This window comes from Melospiza melodia, chromosome 3, assembly GCF_035770615.1.
Source record: "Melospiza melodia melodia isolate bMelMel2 chromosome 3, bMelMel2.pri, whole genome shotgun sequence".
NCBI lineage: Eukaryota > Metazoa > Chordata > Aves > Passeriformes > Passerellidae > Melospiza > Melospiza melodia.
Genome location: NC_086196.1, coordinates 38,513,842 through 38,541,684, shown reverse-complemented (window position 1 = coordinate 38,541,684; position 27,843 = coordinate 38,513,842). Strand labels below are relative to the sequence as shown.

General features: G+C 39.7%; 1 protein-coding gene across 2 annotated transcripts in view; it reads right to left on the bottom strand.

Moving 5' to 3' along the window:
- Nucleotides 1-23,003, bottom strand: part of TULP4 (TUB like protein 4) — a 150,093-nt gene extending 127,090 nt beyond the window's left edge. The window contains exon 1 of one of the 2 annotated variants that reach the window (XM_063151369.1): nucleotides 22,956-23,003. The gene's annotated coding sequence lies outside the window, so the exon portion shown is untranslated. Of the gene's footprint in view, nucleotides 1-22,837; nucleotides 22,898-22,955 lie in introns of those variants that run through there. The other variant, XM_063151370.1, reaches the window with a different exon arrangement.
- Nucleotides 23,004-27,843: the final 4,840 nt, after the last annotated feature.

Sequence of the window (27,843 nt, the reverse complement as noted above, 5' to 3'; positions counted from 1 at the left end):
GAAATGTTGGTCAGGGAGAGATGAAAATCTAAAATAACTACAAAAGTAATAAAACCAGCCATTATTCAAATGCATTATTCAAACACTTTCTCAATACAATACAACCTATGAGAATATTTTACCTTTGAGTCACTGAGGATCGACAGTGTCTTTATGTTACATTCAGAAACAAGAAAAAAAATACTTTTAAGACTGTAGTATCAAACACTCAAAATACAGACTGAATTGAGATTACATGTATTATATATTAATGCTTTCCATTCCCTTCTTCTTCATTTCCATGCACTCTGTATTTCCTAAGAAAGAACTTAACTAAAAGATTCAAGTGCTTGTCTTCTCTTAAAAAAATCCATAATTTAGACACTCCTCTTCTACCACCATTACAGCAGCCTCACAGTTCTGCTCATTTTCATATTTTGAAACCAAGCTTTTCCCCTCCATGGAACAGGGTAATGGCTTCCACCTCTGTTGTGAAGTGTGTAATAGCAGAGGATAAAAAGCATGATAGAAAGAAGAGCTGGGTGTTACCTGCACAATCCTACCACTGGCCCAAAGTCAGTTTGAGCTCACCACAGAAAGAGAACTTGGCCTTCCAGACGGAACTCATCCAAACTAAATTTTTAACTGAAGATTTTTTATCATCAAATTTTATGCACCTTTCCTTCCACAGCAGTGCAAGGACTAATCACAGAAGTGCACCACCATCTGATTTTGCTGGTGAATTGTTTCTGACACTACTAGGTCAATAAATATCAATGAATTCTCTACTTTCACTCTCACCTAAAAGGTAGTTGAAAATATCTTTTCTCTGGATTTCCCCTTTAACAAAGGGAGATGCTACTTGAACTCATCCTCTAATACTGTTGAGTCTAAACCCAGTGATGTAAGACATTAAAGTACAGACAAAAACACATTAGACCTGTGACACAGGAAAGCAGGATCCACAACTATTTTATTTCATTTTGTTTTGAAAGCATAGTTCTTCTCAAATGCAAAATCCAGAAGCAAGTTACATTTCTGCATGACAGAAAATTTAGGTGCTAATTTTTAAAAATGTGGTTATAAACAGCAGCTCTCTTACTGTAGTGTCAATATTTAACTCATCATTTTTATCTTCTGTTCCTACCAACTTATATAAAGTGTGTTAAGCCACAGTTGGACAACCAGAAAAATAATTGTTTGTTCTCATGCGTCTTTCATTGAGGTGTCTCTTTTGTTGACAGAAAGAAGCCAAGCACAGCCAAATGTAGCAATACTGCAGCAAGCTCTTCAGTATTTAATATTTATTCAAACCCTTACTCTTCAAGGCTGCAGAGCAGAGAATCTGAAGGCGAGGATAAAAGGGGACTGGGAAGGGAAGGAAAGCAAAGAAGGAAAAGTGAAGTGAGTACGCACTATTTCTGAATTATTATCTCCAAGAAACCAAAACAAATAAGGACTCACAGCCTGCTTTCGGAAGATTCTGATGACCCAAACATTTTAAGGAAAGAAATAGAAGAGTCTTTGAAAAGACTTCAGGATTTTTCAGCCTAACCAGATTCCCTACCTGCCAAACCTGCATAAGGTCAAAGGAAATTGTAGTTTGGCAATAGATGGCAATAGATGGCAAATGATCCCACCAGCTATCAAATGGGGACTGTGGGAGCAACCTCTAAGGTCACTGCTGAACACTACAGTACAAAATTGGCACATCATGTAATAGAGTTACTGTATTACAGGCTAAATAGTATAGAGACAGAAGCTGGTAAGATGATACAAGTTGTTATATAGTCCAATCTCTAAATTAACAAAAATTATTAAACGATCCTATCAAAAAAGTGAAAGAAAATTATTTACCAAGAATAACTACTTTCCTAAAAAGCCCGAAGAAAAAATTAACTGGCTTGGAAGCTGATCTCTGAAAACTTACTCTCCAAAAACAGCAACTGATTTTAAGCGAGCTTCCCTTCCTGAAGTCACCATGCACAAAAGGGTTAGGAATTCTGGCAATAAATTTCAATCAGTTTGATCTGTGCCCAAAAGTTTTTGCTCTTTTAAGTAGAATCAATCCCCGCAACAGCCCCAGTGTTGTCCCACATTCAGCTGCACTGGCAAACTGGAAAAGGCACAAAACAAGTGAGAAAGAGAAGGGAGGAGAATCTGCAACTAGTATTGCCACTTGTTATCAATAGATAACAAAGTTTGGGCACAGACTATTCCTGAACTCAGGGGTTTGTCCTTAGAAGAAAGGGAAGCAAAGTTTTTCCTCTTGAGGATGTATTTAAGATGGCTTGGATGTCCTGGAGCCAAAGCTACACATGAGCCATGAAAATATGCCTCATTTTCAAATTTTAAAAAAGTGAGCTGAAATACTCCAGGACAGGTGTTGAAAAACCTGCTTCAGGAGATAAAAATGCACAAATAACACATTGTAGCCCTTTAAAGAGTTGGGAGATTCACACCACTGAGAAACACATCCAAACTTTAGAGATTCAAAGAAACAGTCAAGTGTGACCAAGAAATTCCTGACACTTGTGTCAATCTTCTTTCTCAAGAAAAGGCTACAACCCTCACAGCACAGAGAAGCCCCAGACAATGTATACTTCACCGGGCATTCCATCAAAAAGTGGCAACAACTGTGTCTCACTAAGAATATTCGATGACCTTCATGGGAGGGCGCCCCAGCTCTCACCGTCTCTTTTCCATTGAACTGACCGCGCTGACCCTGCCTGTAATTACAGCGCAATTTCTTTCCCGTAGGAACATTCTGCAGCCTGCAAACATCCCTCGAGTCTGCAGCAGTTCTAGCTAGTTCCTAATTATCTCCAATATCAGCCCACAGGCTCTTTAATACTTTCTTATGAACATACACTGATATTTCGATATTCTCCTCAAAAATCCCAATGTACCTTTGTATGTGACGCACTGCCACAATGGAAACAAACAACATAAAAAAAAAGAAAGGAAAGGGAGATGAAGGGAGAGAACAACAGATGTCATCAGTTTTTAACATTCAGAAGAGCCTCATAAACAAGAATTTTGTCTTTTGGACAGCAAGACATATTTAAGTCAGAAACCTGATAATTGCTGAGAAGCAGTGCAAGTGCAGTGTGCTGCAGCAGAGAGGCAGCTCCTGGTGATGCCTGCAAGCTGCACCACAGGTGTGAGATGGATTCTGAGATTGTGTGTGTGCATTTAAAAATACAAAAAGACAGGAGATGCATTTTTCAAACAGCTTGGGTTTCTCAGTCTTTGGCTTTGGGATGAAGAACTGAACTCTAGTCCTGGCTGTCCTTAACGTGCTGTAACTCAAGATTCCAGGCTGGTTTGAGGACCTGCACTCACCTCACCACCACTGCTTAGAAGTGCAGATACAGAGCAGGGATACTCTGCCCCTGCAACACAGAGATGCAAACCTTAAGAACAGCTTCATCTCATCCATCTCTTTTTCTCCAAGTTCCATGTTTTTTCCTCTTGTTTCTGGAAGGTCATGTCAAGATCTCTGGATTAAAGGAGGCATATAATAGAATGGAAACAGACTAACTCAAGGAGCAGTTCCTTTAGAGGCAGCCTTGATAATCAAGAATCACTAAAGAAGCATTTGTAAAAGTCAAATGCTTTAAACAAATGCAGTAAAGTCAGGAGCTTTAAATAAATGCTTGGAGCAAAGCAAAGACCTCTGAAAGTTGCTGTTTCACTGCCAAGACTCAGAGGGCACAAGATCAGCTGCATACACTTGTGTTCTGTTAGGTGAATGATGGTTTTGATCTGCTCTGTATTAATATGCCAAGTGTTGACTGCTCACCTGTCCAGACAGAAGCAAGGAGGTCAGAAAGACACAGGTGTCCACCAGGCACAGTCATGGTCTGGTGGGCGAGCTGAAGGCAGATCTGCACCTAGGTAAATTCACAGAGCAGTCTTATGCCCAAGCAGTTTTATTTTATACATGTCTTCACAATTCTCTCTTCTTACTGGCCTAGCTCTTGCTAGACATATGAACTATGTCTATTTCACATAAATATGAATATTAAATAGTAGATATCTTAAAATACAAAATTTTGAAGTGGGGATAAGAACTAGCAGTATATTGTTCCTCATGCATGACTAGAACACTACAACCTTTCTATTAAGAAATCCATAACAGTCAAAAATTGCCAGTTACAGAGGTATTAGGTGAGATGGCTACCAATGACTGTCTTCTCTTTCCTTAAACATGAAAAATCAATGTGTTAAAGTGATCACAGATGAAAATGAATGAATAGGAAAAGGGTTGCAAAAACTCTAGAAAAGTATATTCAAAAAGCAATAAGAGTTATAAGTAGGAATTCTGAATATTTCATTCAATGCCCTCTGTACAACTACCAGATAGTGGTGGCTTCTAACTCCAATCTCTACAAAATTATGAAAATGCTCTTCCATTGAACAAGTGTTCACGTTTCATCAAGAAAGTCAACAAGTGTTGTAAATTAGCGTGGGTTTTTTGAGGAAAAGTAATATTCTCATTACTTGGTAGCTAGTGCTATAATTAACTTCATTCTGTTGTTTTTATCCGCAGGAAGTTACATAAATGAAGTAACTGTCAAACTACTTGGACCCAATTACATCTCATCGTCAACAGAAAACTCTCAATGCCCCTTTAAATGCGCCTTTACCTAACCTAGACCCAAAAGGATTTATTTTTTTTTGTAAAGCTCAGATTCAGAGTCTACAAAGCATGAGAATCAAAAGGGAAGATTCATCATCACAGTTAAATCTGATCTTTTAGATAAACACTCACACGGAGCTAATGCACTCGCATACAATTAAAGCTAAAGTTATGCATGACTAAACAAGAGAAAGAATGCTGGTGTGGGGTTTTCTTCCCTTTGGATTTTCTTCTTTCCCATCGCCAAGTTACAGCTTACTGCCTTTCCCAAGGAACACAAAGATCTTCAGAGGAAGACAGTAAACTTTTCAAAATAGTCAGAGGAAAGATTGATTTGGTTGAAGAATATCAGCTTCATACATTTTGTACTTCATTTTAGAAACTTGGATTTTGGAAAGTAATATGATTGCATTTAGTAGATGATGTGCTACTTAGCAGACAGCTCCTGCTAAATCTGACAAATATAGGTCAGAGTCCTGCAATCACACTTTGCTCAAGCACGCTTTGCATTTTCTAGTCAAAAGTAACAATAAGACAAAAGCAATCTGAGGTAATTTCATAATTTTGATGTAAAATTTTATTGTTATCTTAGTTACTTTTTTCCTTCTATGCCGAAGACTACTATATGTTTAGACAAGCCTATTTCAGTACAATCTTGTTTTAATTAAATAAGTACTTCACAAAGTACCACCAGAACTGTATGAAAGCCCAATATTTACCATGTTAAGAGTTTTGAGAAGAGGTGAAAGAGCAGAACAATCAGAGAAAAGAAACATCATGTAATCTACTCTGATAATTCCCTCTATAAAACTCAACATCTGTACTGAAGGTTCAACATCTGTATTAAAAAAATCTGCTTGCAAACTGTGTAAGGAGAATTCTGCTGCTTCTTCTGGTAAGCAGCTTGGCAAGGTAACATCATAATCTTGCGGTGTCAGTCATCCCCTTGAGCTTACAAAGTCTATTAAAACAAATTACATGAAAACATCTTTTTCAGGATTTTAATTCAGTAGCTTAAGAGGATCAGGATATTCCAGTTCCCTCTTAGATTCAGGGAACATAAGACAGTACAGTATTTCAATGCCTAATGCTGCACTGACACCTTAATACATTTTCCATTAACTGTGTATTATTCACAGACCACATAATCACAGGTTACTATGAGGAAACTATATGCTCTGTTGTTACCTCTATTAGCTAGATTACAATGAATTCAACAGTTCAGCATCTGCTTGAAACTGACATTACATTTGATCTGTAACAGATGGATGCACATAATAAACATTAGAGAAAAAGGTTAAAATATGGTATTATATAAAGTATTTTCATACAATGCTTCTGAAATTAGGTAACCTAATGATATTGTAAGAAAATTCTATCCGAATAACTAAAATTATATATTACTTTTCACTTACTCTTCTACCGAATGACAGCATGAAACAAAGATGATGAACATACAGAAATTACAATATCAGAATACAAATATTCTCTTCCTAGCTATTAAAAGAATTAAATACCTAAATTAAATATGGGAACATCTAGTTACTCAGTGACTCTAAAACCTCAAACATTACCTGACAGATGCTGATTTCATTGGATTGTCAACCTAACAACTCACTACTTAGCTGTGTGATTAAAATGCTGCAAGATTTAAAAAAAATTCAAAAAGATCTGTTACACTTAATATATAATTCACAGATAATATGTTTGTCTGAAATCAGTCTATTTCTTTTCTAAAAAGGCATAAAACAAGATTTACATTACATGTGAATATACTGCCTTGTTTATACCTGTACACTGTCACAGCAGAGCTGTTTCACTGCTGCTGTTATTTCTCCTTACATCTACATTGCAATGTATTTATCTTGTAAAGGGGCTGTGTAATGCTTGTGCCACTGGTCAAAACAGAATGTGGAAAGGATTATCTATAAGGAAAAAAAATAATAATTTCCTCATTACATTCCTAGGATGAGGAATTCAGTGTAATTAACAAAACCACAAGGCCATAAGACAGTGCAAGGAGATGGCATACACCATTCCAAGAATGTTAAATAACCCTAACATAGAAGTGAGTGGAAAATGTTCCACAGTAAGCTTGCAAAAAGCAAACCCCTAAAGGCAATCATCTTATAGGAGCAAATAATTTTACAAATTAATGCACCTGAGAGATACGTGCATTATCTCACAGGTGCAAATACATTAGTTTTGTTTTTATTCCCACAGTGTCAATACCACAGTAATCTTACCAGAATCTATCACTAAGAATTGGAATAAACAACATTTTACTAATAGACAACCCATAAAACAAATATTCCATTTTTTCCTGTCAAATCCCTATTGTAAACAAAATCCTTAAGCAACTTAGCCACAAAAAAATCCCACACAAATGTGACATTTAAGGGGCCTGCAAATAAACCCAAAATGTTTTCCCCCTGTTCTCAGGAGTGATCAAAGCATAACACTAGATTTAAGAAATCCCTTAATACTTCTTTCTTGCTCCTATCCACTGAGATATTCTACCCTCAGTGTTCTAAGGCAGCTATAAATTATCTGCAAAGCCTATCTAGTCTGTTTAATTATTATGCATATAATTTTTTATTTCTAATGGATAAGTAGGTAGGAGGTAGTATTAACAAGTTTCATGGATGTTTCCCCCCGTTGAAGAGCAGAATGTCAATAAAATAATATCATTTCCAATCCCTATGATTTTGCTTCAGATGCTAATTGTAGTTAAATACTTTATGAAGTCTTGTAATCAATGGCAGCAAAAAAGGCTGGAAAGTTATGTTATGTTGATTAAAGCTTGAGAAGCTAGAGCTCACATCCAAAAAAAAACCAGTTAAATTGATTTTTCAGTTGACTGAAACCAATAACATAGGTTTTTATAAATCCAACTCACAAGCTTTATTTTGCACTTGCATGTTTACCAATTTTCATTTCAGATGAGGAAATCCATCTCACAGAAAGCAATATGAACCATAAAATGAAGCAAGACACTGCTAGATTCTAAACAGACACACTAGAGCAATGCAGAGCTGCAGGGATCTGATTACAGACTCTCTCCTGCCAGGCAGTCAGCCTCCCACTGGGATGGGAAGCACATCTGCTGGGATGTTCTGCAATAAAACAGTGCTTCTTATGTAGAGCCTTACAGATGTTGCAGGATTATTCTCCCTCAATGCTTCAACATTTTTTCAAAATTTTTCAGCAGAGCATAGCAAGGCATTTACTGTTTAATAACATTCCCTCATGCAATGTGCTCTGTGATTCTTGGATCTGTTGCTTTCCTTGCAAGAGCCAAAAGTCAAACTACAAAGCAATTGTTCTGGGTTGATAGGGAATGTCCTTTATTGCTGCTTCTCAAAACAGTACCCAGATCAGCAAGAGCTCCAGCAGACAAAAAGCAAACCCAAGCCTATCTCCTGGAAGACCACATGCAGATGCAGAGAAAATAATTTCAACATTTATTGTTTCTCTTGCTCTGAAGAAGAGCTACAAATAACTGACACCTCACCCATTTTCAAATGAAGCTTCTATAATTACATTGCTATGCCCTATGGAAACACTACTGGGTTTCTCATAGCAACCTCCAATGACTCAGAGAGCCCTGCTCTTACCACAAAATTACTAAGAGCACTACATCCATCCTCAGCAGAGGAGCTGGTACGTGACTGGCAGAGACACCACTACCACTGGCAATCCAACAGCTTTATGACATCTTGTCTCTTGAGAAATAAAGTTTTATGGCCAAAGTAGCAGTACATTCCATATACAGTAAGGCAGGATTGCTCCTATAAAATCTCTCACACCCCATGATGCCTTGAATGCACACACTACAGAGTCTTTTTAGCAACTCTGTCAGATAGATAGGTACAATTCCTTTCCAAAGGCCTGCAAGACAGCAAACTGTTCAAAGAAGCCTAAGCTGTAAAAAGACTTCTTAATCTCTGACACCTGAGTGAGCCACTCCAGTTTCCCTTCCTAGATCCACTTGGCCCCCATCCCTGTTTTCACTGCCAGATGCCCGTCCGACCTCTCCTTGGGCAGACTCAGTTTCTTACAACACCACAAAATAAATATTTTAAAAAGTGAGAAATATTCTGTGGCTTTAGGGATTTGGATTAAATCACTGATGGGCCAGGTGAGTGCTGGAACTGCAGCTAAGGAGCAGGCACAAGACTGGGGTGCAGGAAGACCTTTCAGAAACAGAAAGATGTTAGCTCAGCTCACAGAAGTTCCAGGGATTCCAGCACCATGGAACTTCACCCATGGGACAGAGCTGGAGCAACTTTCTTAATACTGAAGGGAAAAAAGCATTCTTCATAAATGAGAAGGCAAAATTTAACACTACTGGCTTCCAGCCTGTGGTACAACCCCCGAGTGTAGCTCATCTGATGTTTTCCAGTCTATTTCTATCTTGCTTCAAAATATTTGTCCATTTCTAGTCTGCATTCAAAAAATGAATGGTTAAATGGTCCTTCCTTCTGGAATAATGTTTTCCAAACTGCCATATATGCCCCACTGACACACAATGTATGCTCATATAAAACTGCAAGTGCACAAGGTACCCCGAAGTGCTGTAAGCCCCAGGCTAGAACAAGGCTGACAACAGCCCAGAATCTAATGTCTCTCTAATCTCCAACACTGCTGGGGTAACAGAAAAAAAAAATCCCCCCAAAAAAGTAGTATTTTAAAGAATTGCATTTTAGGATTATCTTCCAAACTCACAATGGTATCAAGCTACTTTCAAAGGAAACTAGAATTCCATTTACAGAAATCCAAGGTTTAGAAGATTTAGAGAATGTCACTAATAAAACTACAATACTAGATGTTTTGGTTTCATATTAATCATGTTTTTAATTGAAAATTAATTTGTTTTTAAACAAAAGGAAGGGCTACCTTTAGCTTCTGACCTGAGGTGATTTTTTAGATGCTGAATCACTACATCAGTAGAAATAGCTAATCTCAACATCAAATTTCTTTTTTTTTTTTCCATTTTCCAAGAAGAAAACAATCCTTTTCAGTTTCTCCTTGGAAAAAAACCTGACATAAACTATACTGAAATAAACACAATTTTTCCTCTATGCCTGAAGAAAATCTGTTGCAAGCTGATCTGCTCCTTCAGCAAACTGAAACCAGTTATTTACCCAGCAATTTCCCTCATTTTAGTGATCTGTGGCACTTATAAAACCTCAGCAAAAACATTTAAGCAATACATACTCACATAATTTATTATTAAAGCTATTTTAATTCAATTTGACAGCTTTTATGAAAGGCTAAATTTACTACAATAGACTAAGACAAAGAAAGTCCTACTTAAAAATAGTATCTTTTTATATCCATTTTTAGCTACCCTGTAAATGTTCTCTAATGCAGCATAGTAAAAAAAGACTTGGCAATGCTATTGCCAAAGGCTCCTCTTCCATTACAGACCCATGGCACTTTCATCACAACACTAAAAGGTCCCAAATCTCTGTTGAAAATACTGAGGATAAATCAAAAAAGCCAAATTCTAAAGTGAATTGCACAAGGTACAGGCACACATCCTCTTCTAACCATTCAGCAGCAAACCTGTGAGAATCTCTACCAGGTACAGCAGGAGAAGACATGTTGAAAGGACAAAGCCAGACTTCAACAAATTTTGTCTGCTTTACAGACAAAAAAAAAATCTCTTTGGATGTATTAGTTTTATTTATTTAAAGCTTCAGGAAAAAATAGAGCCTTCATAATTCCAATCTCAACATGCACAAGATTTCAGATGGATGAATATGGCATGAGCAATGCATATATCCTGTCCATAAAAGACATGCTATGCAGAAATTTGTATTTCTACTTCCCCTCATTCAAGGCCACCTACATATGCATATGACAAGAAAAATTGCAATGGTTACCTGCCAAACCCTGCAGTGTCATATGGCAGCAGTGAGCCCGTCTCTAGAAGCTGGCTCTAACCTGACAGTGGCTGATGTGCTCCCCTCCAGCTGTGACATCAGGTCAGGACAAGCACTATCCCAGTCATGCAGTTGATGGCAGAGCTGGAGGGAATCCCTCTCAGAGGAAAGCAAAGACAAAAGGAGCAAGTTTCCTTCTGGGAAAATGGGATGAATTAAGGAATTTTCATACTGGAAAGAGGCAGGTGGTTCACAAGGTAAAAAGAGCACTAGAGTAACATGTGGAAGTCATGCAGTTTCATTTTGAAGCCATGATGCTAAAGTTCTTGGCCAAAAGGCTCAAATCAAACTTCAGGCATGGTATCAATTACCTGGACTGAGTAAACAGGCCAAGAATCTGTACATACATGTTAGAGCATCATCAGGCATCTAGTACAAGGGATGTTTAATTAGCTAAGCAGGGATGCAGGGTTTGAGGGGAAGGGAAGTACGAGAATCTGTGCCCTTCAGACCAGTAACAGCGTTTGTAAGACACTTATACACTCAAAAAACTCCCAAAGAAACCCACCATCACGCAAAAACAAACAAACAAAAACCAAAAACAAAATCCCAAGCAAACAAACAAAAACAAAAAACCAAACCCAAACTATATAGAACCAAAGTTGCTGATGTATTTTCATCAGCATGCTAGTGAAACGCTACATTGTTTTACATGAGAAATTACATGTCCATAAAATCCACTATGCAAGACAGTCCTGTCTCCATAAATCAGATACTAAGTTCACATAGGGAGATAGGACTGTTTTATTTAAAAAACAATGTACAATCAGCAATTAAGCAAAACAGAGGAAAATGCTGAAGAAAAATTTAGGAGGGCAGTGATTTCCTTCATATAATTCTCCTAAAGACTCAACTGATAGAAATATGTAATAGGTGTTTGCCTTAAAAAATTATACAGATTGCATGCTCCTAAGAGAAGAGTGTTATCCTCATGCTGGATTCTTTCCAGACATATTTTTGGCTACTACTGTAACCACAAAACACAGCTGGGGGAACAGATTAGGACACACAAAAAAACCTCTCTGACAACCAATACATCTGTCTCAGCCCAAAACCTGTGTACCTTTGTTTCATTTTCATTTCTGCATTACACAAACATGCAATAACAACAACAACAACAAAACCAGCAGTAGAAAGCAGGAAGAAATCTTTCCAGTTGAACAAGGCCTAGGTTCAGCAAAATATGTCTTTATATTCTCAAGCCATGAACACACCATGATACCCTGCTGATTGTGGGTATCACCACAAAGAGTCAGGGCATTTGACCAAAGGATGTCACTACCCTGTTATACACAACCAATTTCTATGACACAAAGGACCTAACAAGCACTGACAATCAACAATGCTTTTCTAGCTGAGAAAGCAAACTGCAGTGGGGCAGTACTTTCAGGCTTTCCACTGACATCATGCTAAGAAAGAGGCAATTGTCCCAAGGCAGATTTAGACTTATCACCAGCATGAGAGAATGTCTTGTTTATAATCAGTAAAGATTTTGAATCTTGAGAGTAACAAAACAAAAAAAAAAATTAAACACAGACTAAACAAACCTACTTGAGGAAAACCTGTCCACTTTGTTACTAAATACTAGAAAAATTCTGCAGAAGGTACTGCATGTGAACGAGTGCTAGAGCAAATGATTCACAATTTGAAGTACCTTATTCATTAAGCCTTTGATCCTTAAAATAGTAGAGAGAATGGTCCAAAAACCTCAACATTAGAAGGGAAACTATGGCTTTCAGAGCAGCGTCTATACACCATTTTTTTGTCTAAATACTGTTTTGGCCAGAGTTCTGGGCCTGAAATTTTCTAAAACAGTGAACAAAAGGTCTCTGGCTCTCAGTTCACAGCAAGTGTGCTGCAAAGTGCACTAGAGAACCTAATGCTGCCAAACAAGCTGTGCACTTCTTTGCGTTTCATTTGGTATGGAATCCAGCATTTCCCCCAACTTCTCTCTCCCTGTTATCACCTATTCTACTTTAAAACAGACAGCTTTGAAATATCCTGCAAGAAAAGCTTGAAAGAGAAGACCTGAGTACTATGGTACAGGCCACCTAACAAACATCACAGTCTAGAGAGCAAAAACCTTAACAGTCTCACTTTGAGGATCTGTGCACATTATCATCCACACAGCCACAGGAGCCTGTCCTGAAAGAACAACTCAAAAATGCAGAGGGGAAAAAGGAAGACAAATGACAGTGCTATCATCTTCTGATGAATTTAAAACCCTGAGAGATCCCTGAATTTACTCAGTTACTCAAAGAATACAAGTAAATCTGCAAAGGCAAAGAATAAGCCCCTCAAAAAATAGAAAGAAAAAAGGATAGGTGGAGATGTGAACAAAGAGAGGTAACAAGTAGCTCAAGGTGAGACACACAGGAAGCTTTGCATCACAACTTGAGAAACATAGTGAAGAAAATCATCAGAGGAGAATGTGATTTTGTTCATTGCATTTTTCATGGCATGTTTCATTTGTTCAGGTGAATTTCTGAACAAACATTTGCACCTACACACCCATAAACCACAAAAAGAAGACCTTCTTGACTTTTCCTACTCCTCTCTGTGACCTGAGGAATTTTATATTTGCCTCTTTGCCTGGAGTACAATTCTCTTCTTCACAAGGTCTCTGCCTATATCCAGGCACACAAAAACAGCAGGCCTATTAACAGTGGACTGTGTGAGAGCAAGCCTCATACCTGCATCATGAATTTACATCTTACTTCATCTGAAAACACCACTTTAATGTAAGCACCCATCTTCACATATAATCCAAGGACAGTGCTGTGTGGAATTTCAGACTACATAACCCTAATGTTTCACTTTCATCTTAACATTGACATTGATAAATTGTGTTTTGCATATCGTACACTGCACTGTCCAAAAATAAATCTGAGGCATAATAGCTGAGTTAAGTATTAAAGGAAATTGTAACTGGAATTAGCAGTCTGTTCTCCAGAAACAATCCCAAACAGGTAGGCTAAGACTATCCAACAAAAGAGCATCCCTGCTTTATTTGTACTGCTTGAGTAAATACAAACATTGCTAAAGGACTGTGAAAATGAAAACTCCCACAACCTTACATAAATATCTGCAGCCAAAAAGCGTCTCTAGGAATAAAGCTGAACACTCCACAGATATGGTTTCAATTACATAGGGGTGAATAAAATGCACTGACCTTTTCTCACAAATACACCCTTACCAATGAATGAGTGATAAAGACTTGTCACTGCTAACTCCCAAAGCTCCCAACACACAGTACTCTCAGCAATGCTGTGGACCCTGGGATTCACTGTCTGCTACAAACACGTGGAGGAATTTTTCAGTACAAGTGCACTTCAGTGGATAAGTTCAAATACATACCCTGTCTGGGTACCTCATCCAGCCATGCACTTTTGCCACTATTAATAACATTTGGAAGTATTGTAACTTTAGCAGTGTTGTTCTGATGGTTTACAGACATTAAGGGATAAGGCAAGAGCTCACAGTACCAAGAATCAACAAGAACACCAGGAAATAAGGAGTTGCATAACTGTACTGATAGTTTCACCTGTCCCATTTCAGGCCCCTCTTTTTCTACAACCTTTTTAGCTTAAGGAGTACCTAGACTAGTCATCTTCAGTTGAATGAACATTTGGCTCTATTCCAACTACACCATGATTTCTTTTAACATGACTCTGATATTTTAAACCCTTTATCCAGTGTCCTTGGAGTGCTCTACTAGTGTCAGTGATTCCAAGAAAAGTAGTAAATAGCATTATTCCCATTATACTGCTAAGTAAAAGACAATTTAAACATCTCAAGGCAGTACACAAGCTTATGGCAGAACTGAGAGAGAAGTACAGGAGTTCTGCCTCCTAGTCTGCTGCTGTAATCATTAACTAGTGAAAAAAAAAAAAAATCAAAATTTAGGTGTTATTTTAGACTAACATAGGATGGCTTTGGTTTTCTCCTAAATTATCATTTCATCAGAACACCCATTTGCATGAGGTTCCAATTGTTTTTTAAGTTGTTGCACTCACATGGCAGCAACCTCCTACAACCTACTTCACCTTCCCAACCACAAGACCCACAAGTAAACAACAAACAAGCTGAGGCAGAACCTCAAACACACCCTTAGGAATTACTGGAATACCTGAGGTTACATGAAGATAAGCATGGCTTCCCGTACAAAAACAATTCTGAAATCTGATCCAGAGGATGCATTTTGATGCAATTTGATTTTTTTAGGAGAATTTTCATTAAACAAATGCTGACTGTTTCTTGGTTTCCCTGTGCATCCTTGGATGATAAGGATGGACATAATTTCAAATCCAAAGGAGGCAACAAAGTTTTCCTGTTTTCCTAGTATTTCTGGAGCTTGAACAAGTAATACTATTTTAAAACTGCAAGAGCTTGTTCTGGCACCACAGCACCAGACAATCAAATCACAAATATTTTCTGTCCAAGCCACCAGAAATATTTAAAGCAAACTCCAAAGGGAGAAGGGGAAGACAACTATCCAACCTTTGGAACATAAACTTCCTACGACAGAGGCAAAAGACTTTACTGTTGCATCTCATGGAAATAGGAGACTATCTTTTATGAGATCTTGCAGCATTAATGGTCACTTCTAGCCCAGAACAACCACCATTTATTCAGGTCGCCTGCTTTCTGCATTAACAGCTGCAAAACAGACCAATATATCACTGAAAATGAAATTGTATTTTAAGAATTTTCTATACATCTTCTTCCTCAACTCCCAAGCTACAACATCACTCTCTCTTCAGTGGTCTCTCACTTAAATCCTTGGAAGAAAGAGCAATTTCCAATTCCTTTATTAATAAAAGTAAGTACTAGTTTGGGGAGGGGGGGAGATGTCTGTTATTGCCTTCTAATTCATAACAACTAAGGAAACAAAGTCCTTTGTAACTCCTTAAAAGGATTTAAAAGATACCATGCAAAAGCTACAGCAGCCAGACTCTAAAATCCTTTCTTTAAAAAGTCATCGTGCATCCTAGCCATGAGAGCCAATATGGTTATTAAATTCTCATACTGCTTCACTTCACCCCTCTCTGCATCTCCACCATCTCTCTGTTGGTTATTATAATGTTATTATTATAATGTTGGTTATTCATCCATTGGATATGGGTATTTTTTGACAGAATATGTTTTCCTAAAGGACACAGTCAGCAATTTGCTGCTGCAAAGTATATAATACACAGTTCTCATGATAATATGTGGATGACATGTGACTGTACACTTCATCTTTGCTAGTTTACTTATGTCTTCTTTCTCTGTTCATCTCCTCTGCAGAAGAGCATACCAGCACCTTTCTAATCAGACTGCAGCATGAAGGCTGAGGTGTTTTCCAGGAGATGCTGCCACTGCACTCACCCAGCAGGAGCCCCTGAGGCCTCTGGATGGAGGGACTAATACTGTACAGGCACACTCCTAGCACAAGTACTGAGCTCAAAATATACTTTTTTTATACAGTATACTTTCCTCAATCTTATTACAGGTCCAGTGAACAGACTTTCAAATTCAAATTCTTTGCAACACTGAGAAATAACTTGTATTGGATTTAATACATGTTCCACAGGGTTATTCTACTGGTATAAAGGAAGGCAGAACGTCTCCTCAGCGGGCTGGCAAAATCTGGAAGGAATGCACTTCTAAAAGGTCTGCAACTCAGAGAAAGAAGACTTAATCCTATGATTTGTATTTGCTTTTAATGGAACCCTATTGCTGCATCAAAGCTTTGGCTGTTGAAAGAGACTAATTCTTGCTCATAATGCTCTGCTACAATTCACCATAAGACTTTGTGTAGGTATCTTCAGAAGAACCATGTCCCTTCCCCCGCTGGTCTAATCTATTTTTAATCTATTTTGTATCTTCATCTCCACTTTGGAAAAACAGCAAATGGTTCCAAACTGCATACCTGTAACATGAGCTGGTTTAATTTTATCCCTTGATCATTCATGCAAGTTAGCAGATTTTCACTGCGTAGCTTCCCGTGTCAATATAAAACACAAATGCATTTATTTAATTCTCCCCTAGAATTCAAACACTTTAATTGCTATAGCAAATTGAATTCATAAACACTTACAGGACAATGGAAGGTGTAGCCCCATTTTCTGATGAGAAATTAAAAAAGCAGAAATACATGTATGTACGTTCCATAAAGGATCCTCTGCCTTAAGCATCAAACATCATTATTAAAGATCTTCTAACAAACTCTACCAGATAAGAGAAGGAAACAGAAATCCAAAGCAGGGATAAGTCCACATCAAACTAGAAAAGTCCTCAACGGACTCCAGCCCAATCCAAGCTGGCAAACGCAAATCAAACCCTTTTGACTTCCATTGTTATTTCTTTACAGATTAAGTGAAAGTTCCTTTACTGACCATAGGAAAGAGCTATTTCATTTACACATTGTTCTGTTTCCAAATTATTCAGGAATGTCTTTTCTTTTTTGCATGACTAATGGGACAAATATGCACATGATAATCTTCTACTATGCAACTATAGAAAGGCCAGCTTTTTATGCTCACAGTGTTTCTACAGACAGAATTCATATACAGTATATGGGAACCACACAGTCTTTACAAAAACAGAAACATTGTTAAGAGCAAAACTCCTATAAGAATTTCTCAGGTTCCATGTTAAGATGAATGGACTTAACTCAAAGTGAAAAGAACTTTTATGAAGAGTCCTTTCTATATATTTCACAGCAAACAGGAGTTTGCATACAAGGCCTGATATTCCATGTGTTCCACATCAAGCACTCAACTTTATTCACAAAAATTTCTTATCCAATTTTACAAATTGAAAAAAAACAGGGGTTTACATCAAACAAATTAGATGCATGGAAGATTTTAACTCTCAAGCTGGCAAGAGACAAATTAAAAATGTGCAAGTTAAACTTTTGTCATTCTTTTGCCGCAGGATGCTGCAGATGCTAAAGCAATCAAGGGTTCAAAAAAGAGATGGCATAAATTCACCACAACTATTAAAACACAAATGATTAAATACCTGCCCACAGAGCCCTAAACTGCACCCTGCTAGAATGCAGTGACACTTCCCTTCAGACACTCAGCTATTTGCACACCCTATCACACTCTGCCCTGGGCATCTGCTATCATTCACTGTTAAAAACAAGATACCAATGCAGAAACACCTCTGGTCTCAGCTGATATGCCATTCATAGGTCCTTATTTTTGTGCCTGGGAAAAAAGAAGGTACAATATCTAAAGCTGGTTCAACACCTACACTGTTCAAGTCCCTCATTTCCAAACACTATGTAGGGCACTTGTATGGCAGCCAGGATATTTATATAGTAACAGTTCTTAATATACTTACATGACTCGTGAGAGCTGGGGAAGACACCACAAGTATGTAACTCTTCCTCCCTCTCCCTTAGCTGAATTCACTCCCCCTTAAAAGTTTTGCTTAACACTTAAAATAGCTTTATGAGTAACATTTTTTCTATTTTTATACAACAGCAACTATTACCCATACCCTCTATGATCTGCAAGACAGGATTTGTGTAAGTCAATCTACCTTCTGTGTATTTTAATCAGATTTTAGATAGGTAGATCTCCAGAGTTGTGTTTCATTTTTAGTTATTTACAACTGAAAGGATTTCATAAAAGTCATCCCACCATTCCAATAGAATAGAGAGATCTGTTCTTTATAAAGCAGAGACAGCAATAACATTGCTACTAATGCTTGCATGCTCAAAAGACCAAGGTTCCCTTTGTATTAGATACCGCATCCAAAAGAGAATAAAAGTGAGAGTGCTTTCTCCCTCATTTAAGAATTTTGTTAGTTATGGTCTTTCCCCAACTAAAGAGTCTCCTGTGGACTGTGATCCATCACAATCACAGCAGGCAGTCAACCTTTGCTTTTCCCAATAACTTTACTTGCTACTTATCTTCAAAAACACTGCTCTTCTATCATATTCTTGCTATACATGCAGACAGATTCTTTTCTTGCATATTGTGTCCAACATTTATGGCTCCTTTTCGTGTCTTTTGTCTGCTTAAGTGGTGCCAGAGACCCCTGGTAAAGTACTTGTACCCATTCTCTTTAAATGGCTATATGCATGGATTTGGCCACCTTTGAAATGTACTGTTCAAACTAGTGAAACAAGAGATAAACGAGAGTTTTATTTAGAAAACAGTTCAGCTGCTAGATATTTGCTTCACAACAAACATGTCCTGAAAAGAGTGTTTTCAAAGGAGAAGAATCTATTCCATGGCACATACAAAGCAGAGGAGGAACTGATAGGATGGACTGATGTGAGAATTGAGAAATGCTAGATCTTTCTATTCTAATGGGAGAGTCAGCCTTCAAGTGAATGTTTTGCAAAGAGTATTTTGCACTAGACAAGGATGTTGGAGACTACTCAAACCCAGGGCACAGGAAAGTGTATGACTACCAGCTGGGTCTGTTAGCTCCCAAACTATGCAGAAGGCAACAAAGGACCTCCACAGCACACAGCCCAGCTTTCCACTGGGAGGTTCTCCAGACCAGATCTGATCTACTACAGCTTTCAAGGATATGGCACAAAGCACTGTGTAATACTGAGGTCTTGCGAGCCTGAGGGTGCGAGCACAAAGTGAAAACTATTATTGTGAACCACTTAAAAGATACTAAAGTTTTAAATACTGCAAAATTATGTAAACAAAGGCATTAATCAAAAATTACACAATAGAGAAACAATGGATCAAATAATAACAGCATGGATCAAAACAAGAGTCAAACAAGAACAATGAGCACAGCAACAGGCAGTTTCTTGAAACTGGACTTCTCAAAACATTTCCTCTTGGACCTTTTTCCAAATAATCCAAAGCCACACAAATCTAAGTGAATCTAGATGCAAGTCTGCCAACAATGCATTGTTTCTACAGAGAGCCAATCATAATCACTGACTAAACCTGCCCAACTTCTGACAAACATTTTATTACAGTAGCTAAGCCTTAAAAGGTTTACAACTTAGATCTAAGTTACAGATCTTCTATAACTTCTTCTACATCTTCTTAGATCTATAGTTATGGCTTCTGTTTCTTGATAGCATTGCACTGTCTAGAAATAGTTTCCATATTATTTAGCATATATTACACTACACAGTTTTCAACTTATAATCTTTCTATAATCAAATTTACCATACATTTCCTAATCAGTATTTTATCCCTAAATGACAATGACAATTATCTTGAATTTTAGAAAAACCAACAGCTTTTTGTTTTATTTTCCAACTACCACCCCATCATAAGACCTCAAGTCCTAAGCAACTATGAAAATACACTAATAATGTAATTAGTAATAATCAACTGCACATCCCAACTGATAGAGAACATTGGAAAACAACTTAAAGATGTGTACTTCACATCCCTCACATCAGAAGTTGTTCTGCCACCAGATGCAATACGAAAGTGAGACACTGATAGCGACCCTAAAAAATGAAAGATTCTGTACCATTTCTACCAGCTCTATCACAGTAGAGATGAAGTAAAACACATAAGAGGATGCTGGCCATGTACCTCACTCATTCACACACACCTTTTTTTATCCTGGTCGATATCAAGAGACATATGGACAAACTCTCTGAGCAGCCAAGCTGCCTGGGAACTGAACTAGAGACATGCACCATTAGTACCTGGATCACCTCAACAGGAACTGTCCTGGAACACTTCCTAACTCATCAATGAATTTAGTCAAGCCTTCAGCAAGGTTTCTTCTGACACCAGGAAGAGAAGTCTGTCCTCCATAAAGCATAGGCTTAGCTCCCAACACTGGCATGGAAGGTATGGCATGAAATTACCTCAGTCCTCATTAAATGAACAACAGAAACAGAAAGGTGAGTTTGTTGGGGGTTTATTGTATCAAAAAAGAACTAAATCAAAAAGTCTGATTTTATTATTAGACCTTCATATAGAGCTTCTTATAGCAATCACAGCAGACTATGATCTCTTTATGAGCATTAGATAACATAATAATTACCCTAAGATAAGAAGAGAATAATTACACTGAATTCTTTTGCAAGATGCTTTGAGACCTACTAATGAAAAGCAATGCTAAAAGCTGCATATTGTAAGTATGCTTAATAATTTCATAAAACAAGTACAACTTTTTCTAAAGGCTAGCTATAAACAAAACTGATTTTATTTGAAAGTTCAGCTGAATCAATCAATTTTTTGTGATAAAAATGAATCAGCTGCACTACATCAGCTTTCTTGGTGCAAGTTCACAATAGAACCATTTAAATCTATTCATTGCCTTACTGAAGGAAATATAATGAATATTTCAAGCTGTCCACCACAGGCTCAGTATAGTTCAACATGAGTAGGGTTTCCATAGAATAATGAATGTGTAAAGGGTTTTACAATAAACATCTGTTGACTAGGTGAGAAATCAAATCTGTTGTCAGAAGCAGTGACGCAATATACAAAAAAAAATAAATTGTCTTTCTATGAAAATCATTCATAACAGTTACAGTTGTCAGTTTTCTAAGCTATTTTTAATCTTATAAATAGCTATCTATATATACTATCAACCCACTATCTCCTTTCAGCCCCCAAGAAACTGCTAATGACCTTCTTACAAAATTCCATTGGGGGCGTGGGGGAATATGCAGTTTTTTGAAATAGCTCTACTTTGCCTGACATTCCCACTGCCTGTGAAAAATGAGGCCCACTCACACAAATGTTCCTTATAAGAGCAATCAGGTTAGGAACTGCTGGCATGAAGCTATTTCTTGAATTAGGATTACAGGATCAAGCTGATAGCTAGCATCCCTGGGGATCACCATGATTTTGCTATTGTGGGAAAATCTGTGATGGTATCCTCAAAATAATTTTACCAGAATTCTTGATGCAATGAGACAACAATTTAAGTCTTTAAGCTTAAGTATAAACAGTTAAATGTTAGTGGTTCATATGATCATCTCCAAATCTGTCAATTTTGTATTATGACAAAACACTTGCTATTTTGACACACGTCTTACTATACTTCATTTTACTAAACAGATAATTTAAGATCAAAATTTTGCAAATTATTTGTAAAAACAAACATTAAGAAACATTTTTTTTAATTTACAGTTTTCATAGATAGAAAATATCCATTGCAAATACCCCTTACCTATTCAAAACACAGGATGTTGCTCATGAATCAGTAATCCTTGGACAGGCAAATTTAATCCTGGCAAAATGAAACTACCTATGACAATAATATGAGTGCAATTGTATTTTTTAAAAGATAAACATTTTCTATTAAGAGGCCTTTCTTTAGTTCTTGTTTGAAAAACATGTATATCTAAGCCACGGGCAAAAAAGGACTCTTAAATACAAAAACATCACATTTGACTCAGGCAATCCCTTAACCTCAAATTGCTGGAGGCCTGGCTGGTTTCCCAAAGAATCACAGCACGCTCACCCTGTTGTTATGGTGTTTCCTAAGCATCTGCTATGTGCCACTTGCAGAAGCGGCAATCCAAACAAGACAGACCTTTGATCTCACCCCATACAGCTGTTTTTAATCGCCTGTTCTACTGCCTCAGTCAAATTTAAAGCACCGAACTGGTAAAGGATCCTGCACTTTTTGGGAAGCCTGTCGGGAGCCGAGGTGCTGTAACACGTTCGCGCACAGGCGCTTACGGAAAGGCACGGCGAGGAGCCACAACACAAAGAACGCGAAGGAGTTGCGCTCCCGAGGCGGCTCCGGGCACACCGCGGGCACGGCTCCGAGCCGCGCGCCCCCCGCCACCCCCAGCCCCGCTGAGGCGGGGGCACGGCGGGCACGGAGCGGGAAAGGGAAAAAATGGAAGAAAAAGACAAAAATGTTTACAAATGGCAGCGCTACGGGCGGCGCACGGAGAGTCACAGGTGATGCCGGAGCCGGCGCTACCCTCCCCGCCGCCGCCGCCCGGGGCTCCCGGACCCCCCGGCCGCTCCCGGAGCTCCGGGGGAGGAAGGGCGGCACCACCCCTGCCCCACGGCCCGGAGCCGCAGGTGCACGGGTAGGACGGGGGCTCAGGGCGCCTCCCGCCCGCCTTCCCGGGGCTCATCCCGGCCGGTGCCCGCCGGGCGCGGGGGAGCCGCGGCGGGAAGGACGCGGCACACGGCGGACGCGCACGTCCCGGCGGCGCAGCGGGACCCCCCGCCCGCAGGGAGCGGGACCGCCCTGCCGGCGGCCGGCGCCCACCGGAACAAAAGGAAAACAGCCCCGGAGCCGCCCGCGGCCCCACATAGCGCCCGGCCCATCCCGCCCCACCTCCCGCACTCACCTCGGCGCGGCAGCGGCGGCGGAGCGGGCGGCGGCCCCTCGCGCCCGCGGGCTCCCTCCCTCCCGCTCCCTGTTCCCCTCCCTCCTTCCCTGCCCGCCCTCCCGGCTCCGTCTCTCACCGCTCCCGGAGCGGCGGCGGCGGCGGCTGGGCCCGGCTCCCCCGCCACGTGACCCCGCCACGTGACCGCCGCCCTGCCCCGGCCCGGCTCCGCCCCCGCCGCCCGCTCGGCCGCGCCGGGATGGGCCGGGATGGGCCCCGCCGGAGCCGGGATGGGCCCCGCCGGGAGCGGGGCTGCTCCGCAAGCCCGGCCCCCGGGACCCGGCCGGGCCACGGCCACGGCGGGCACACACCGCAGCGCGGCGTGGGAACAGCTCGTCTGACGGGGGAAAAGATCCCTGTGCCCCCCCAGCCCCTCACCGCCCGCTGAAACCACAATAGCGGGCGTGATGTGCCAGCAAAGCGCTGAGAGCGGGCTTGCCCCTCCTGCCTTCGGGGCTGAGAAGGAGGAGAGTAAGTGGGTGCCAATATCTGGGGCACCGAGCCCCATCGTGTACTTCGCACTCCTCCCCACAGGAATAACAAGCGCGGTATTCCTGCATTTTTGACTCGCACCAAACACAGCGAGCGAAAATTAACTGTGCTGAGCAATGCTCCGTGCTAAGCGTAACCTTTGGTCCCAGAAAATAATGCTTACAGAAATGGGTCACGGGGGTGTCTTGTCGGAGAGAGTGCCTTTATCCTTCAAACTTGGAAATTCGGGATACAGTCCAGAGATACCAGTACTACAAGACCTGGGGGAGCCTCGGTAAAAGCAAACTGTGATGCTGTGCTCTGTTATCACATTCAATGCACATTCACTTTCTTCAGAAAGGAATGACAAAATGCCTGAACATGAAAGGTGTGAAGCACTCAGTAGTTTAAGAAAACCTCGAATGAACTGCAATTATCAGCTTCAGAAAAGCCATCCAAGGGATAGTACATGGGGAGCAGGAAGTGAAAAGGCCCTGGCCCCTGCTGGCTTTAGTACCCAAAACTTACAGACCATTTCAGAAACTAAAAAGGTACATATTTTTCACACCGTTGCCCAAAGCTCCACGAGGATTTTATCTTACAATCTATAGCAAGAAGGGGACAAACTTTGTGCCAGAGGACCAGCTACATGTGCAAAAATCTGAAAGACTGAAGCCTGAGATAATGTGTTAGAGTTGGGTATACATTTTGTCTGTTAATGAAATTCTCATTTAGAAAAAAAGTTGCTTTTTATTGAAGATTTTCAATTACACTACAGAGCTACACCCTGGGACACCCCTTAAAAGATCCTATAGGTAAATAAATAAAAGCTGTCAGGCTCAATTTCTAGGTGCATTACAGAGTTGTTATCAACTGGTGAACTGTGAAGACCAGGTTCGTCCCTGAATTGCTCACTGGATATTTTCACAAGACAGCCATCACCACCACTGGTAGGCTTATATTTCAGCAGAAAATTTTGAGGAGCAATTGAGTTCAAACCACTGTTCGCTCAATTCTTGTGTCTGACTTCAGCTATCTGTGTCTTAGCTCAATTCCTAGTTTATTTGCCATCATAAGAATTAAATTTAGGTAGGAAAGAAAAGAAAATCAAAGAGAGGTTTGCAAAGCACCAGTGCAGCTTTAATTGCCTTTGTAATCCTGTCCTCTTCACCCCAGGCACATTAACTGTGGAGCAAAAGTGTTGCCCTGCCCACTAATCCCTCATGAGCTGCAAGAGAAGTTGTGGCTGTCCCTAATCACAAGAGAAATCTGTTTGGTAGTTGTTCACCAGCCTCTACACACTATGACCATGACTGATACCTTGCAGGAATCCCACCCATTCTGCACCCTGTTTTGTGATGAGGAGCGAAGGAAAATACATGGGAAGATGTTTGCTCTGTCTCACTCTATCAACATAACACGTTTGTTTTCCAAAATTGAATTTACACAGATGCACAAGAGTGCATCCCAGGAACTAGAACCAGATACTTCAGGTGTTTAAACCTTGCAATCCCCCATCTTGTTCATCTGCATGTGTGAATCAACAAGATCTTTTTCCATGCTGGGAATGGACTGCAGCAATCCTCCATGTGCAGAAGGGAAGCTACAGCAATCTCAGATGAAGTCAGTAATCTGATTGAGTGGAACCCAGGGGTATCCTTACAGATAAGACAAGGCCTCATCTTCCAAAGTGAAAATAGAAGTTAAGATCTCTACTATTCATAGCAATAGACCATGGCCCTGTAACTTGCCTATGGGACACTGTTACTCTATAAATGCAACAGGAGATCACTCTTGGGAAAATACCACTGCTGTATTGCATCAGGTTTGTGAAACTATTTTGTACTTTTTTGAACCGTATTTTACTGTGATTAAGAGTACCTCTTTAGGATAATGAAGCATTTTAAAGCATACTTAATTCACACTTCACAATATTTCTTGAAAATATATACAAAACATATAAGACCCAAAGGAAATAGACAACTTTTTCCTTCCCTAGCCTGTTCATCCCTTCCTCCTCCAGTCTACTAAAGTCAGACCTAAAGTACCAGTTCATTGGATTATGGTGCTAACAGTATAGAAATTAAAAGAAATAGAAACATTTCCTTTATAGGTTGTAAAAAAAAAAGGCACATAGAATTCACCTTGCAGAACACTAACTCACAGAACCTAGAATAGGTACTGAAGTGTCTTGCTATGCAAAAGCTGCTTTTGTAGATGCCTCCATTATTCTACTTTCCTCCTTCACCTCTATCTGGATTTACAGCATGAATGACTGTCCCATTTTTAATGCATTACAGAGTTTCATACGCAAAGTTGCTCGCTTTTTTCACATGCAAATCTATTCACTCCTTCCACATGTAAACTCAATGCATTTTTGTTAGTTTCATATGCTCAACTGATTTCCTTTTCCAAAAGGCATTTCCTTTTGATGTACCTCACGCTGAATTTTCATCCACCACAGAGGAACACATCAAAAAAAGAAACAAGTCAGCTAACCGGGGCAGATTCCCCAAGAGAGCAAGGATTTCCTCCGTAGCTGAGGGAATAGCCAAGCTGGAGGAGGATTGACCAAACACTCCACTTGCCTGTTCACTCCAGCTTCCTCCTGCCTCCTTTTTGTTGTGAAAGCAGCTCCAACCTTCCACATATATTTTGCCCCCCTTCTTCAAGACCTGAACAGGGAAAACAAGACCTGCAGCCCCTCAGAGAGAAGTTCACACTGGAGCAGGATTCCTGGTAGGACTTGTGACCCTGTGGGGAGCCCAGGCTGGAGCAGGCTGTGCCTGCAGGACTGCACCCAATGGAGCAGTGACCCACACTGCAGCAGTTTGGGGAGAACTGTTGCCCATGGGATGGACTCACACTGGAGAAGTTCATGGGGAACTGTCTCCTCTGGGAGGGACCCCATGCTGGAACAGGGGGATGACTCTTGTCCCTGAGCAGTGGGAGAAACATATGGTGATGAACTGACCAGAACCCTCATTCCCTGTCTCCCTGCACCTCTGAGGGGGAGGAGGTGGAGCTGGGAAGGACAGAGGGGTGGAGGGGAAGGTGTTTTTAAGGTCTTATTTTTCTGTCTGATTTTGTTAGTAATAAATTCAATTAATATCTCTAATTCAAGTCTGATTTGGCCATGACAGTATTTGGTGAGTGATCTCTCTCTGTCCTTACCTCAGCCTTTTTCTCTCCCATCTTCAGTTGTGGAGGGGTGTGATAGAATTGCTTTGGTGAGTCCTGGCACCCAGCCAGGGTCAAACCACTACACTGCTACACAAGGGAAATGTATTCATGTGTGGGTTGTTTTTTGGGTTTTTTTAACTTTACATAGTGTTTCAAATTATGGCATACAAGATAAATAATTGAAGAGATGAAGGTTAGTACAGATGGCAAGGGATTGGAACTATTTAAGTGTGGCAGTGGGTGCTGCTCCAAAGAAAAGAGACTGAGGAGATACAATAAATGGAGTCCCTGAAGAATTAGTCATGATACTGTCCTTTCTAATATTTTTGTTTGGTGACCCTAGAACAAAAATATGAGTGTGCTAATAAAATTTGCTGATCACACAAACCTGAGGATCAACAATACAGCCTAGACTCAAAAAAGATAAATCATTCAGAAAACAATGGATGACCCCCAGAAGCAGACCACTAAAAAGAATAGGATTAAATATGATAGTACAAAATCATCAATTGAAGGAGTTGAAAATTTTAAGCTGAAGACATCAAGTGAAAGGAGAAAAATCTACATCTGTCAGTCAGCAAGAGAATACCTGTAAGGTGTTTGATGACATCATGAAAGAAGCTAATACTCCCAGAATTTCAAAGAGAGTTCTGGAATATGGAAAAGAGTGTGCTGGTCCATACAGTGTGCTGATCAATTACATTGAAGAATTAAATTAAACTTGAAATGAGTACCAAGGAGGGCCAGGAGAAATAGACATGACTATCTGTGTGTTACTCTATTAAACAGAGTAATTTTGCCTATTTTACTTACTGCATCAGGTTAGGCTCCTTTTTTATGCACTTCACAAGAAGTCCAGCATTATGAAACCCTAGTTCAATGTGAGCCCTTTGAATATGTCTACAATATAAAAAAGATAAATTAATATCACTTTCTCAGCAAAGAACACATTAGAATATTAAAACAAATAGCAGCTGGTAGAAATATTTCCAAGGTCACTAGGCTTTTCAGACAAGTGCCTTAATGTCTGAGATATAAATTTATATCTTTTTCAGCTTAAATCTAAAGAGACCCATACCATATATAATTTCTTCAAAACCTCTTATTTCCAAGTGTGGTCTCATGAGCAGCTTAAGTAAAAGAGTAAAAGGACAGTGCAGCAAAACTTCAGCAGTCCTTTTTTTTTTTTTTTTTCCCGAAAATTCAATGGAGATAATGTTCAAATACAAAAGTAAAGAGAGAAATCTTGAAAAATGTGAAATAAGAGAAAAGGCACCAAAATATTCAAGGTCTTAAGCACAGTTTAGCACCAG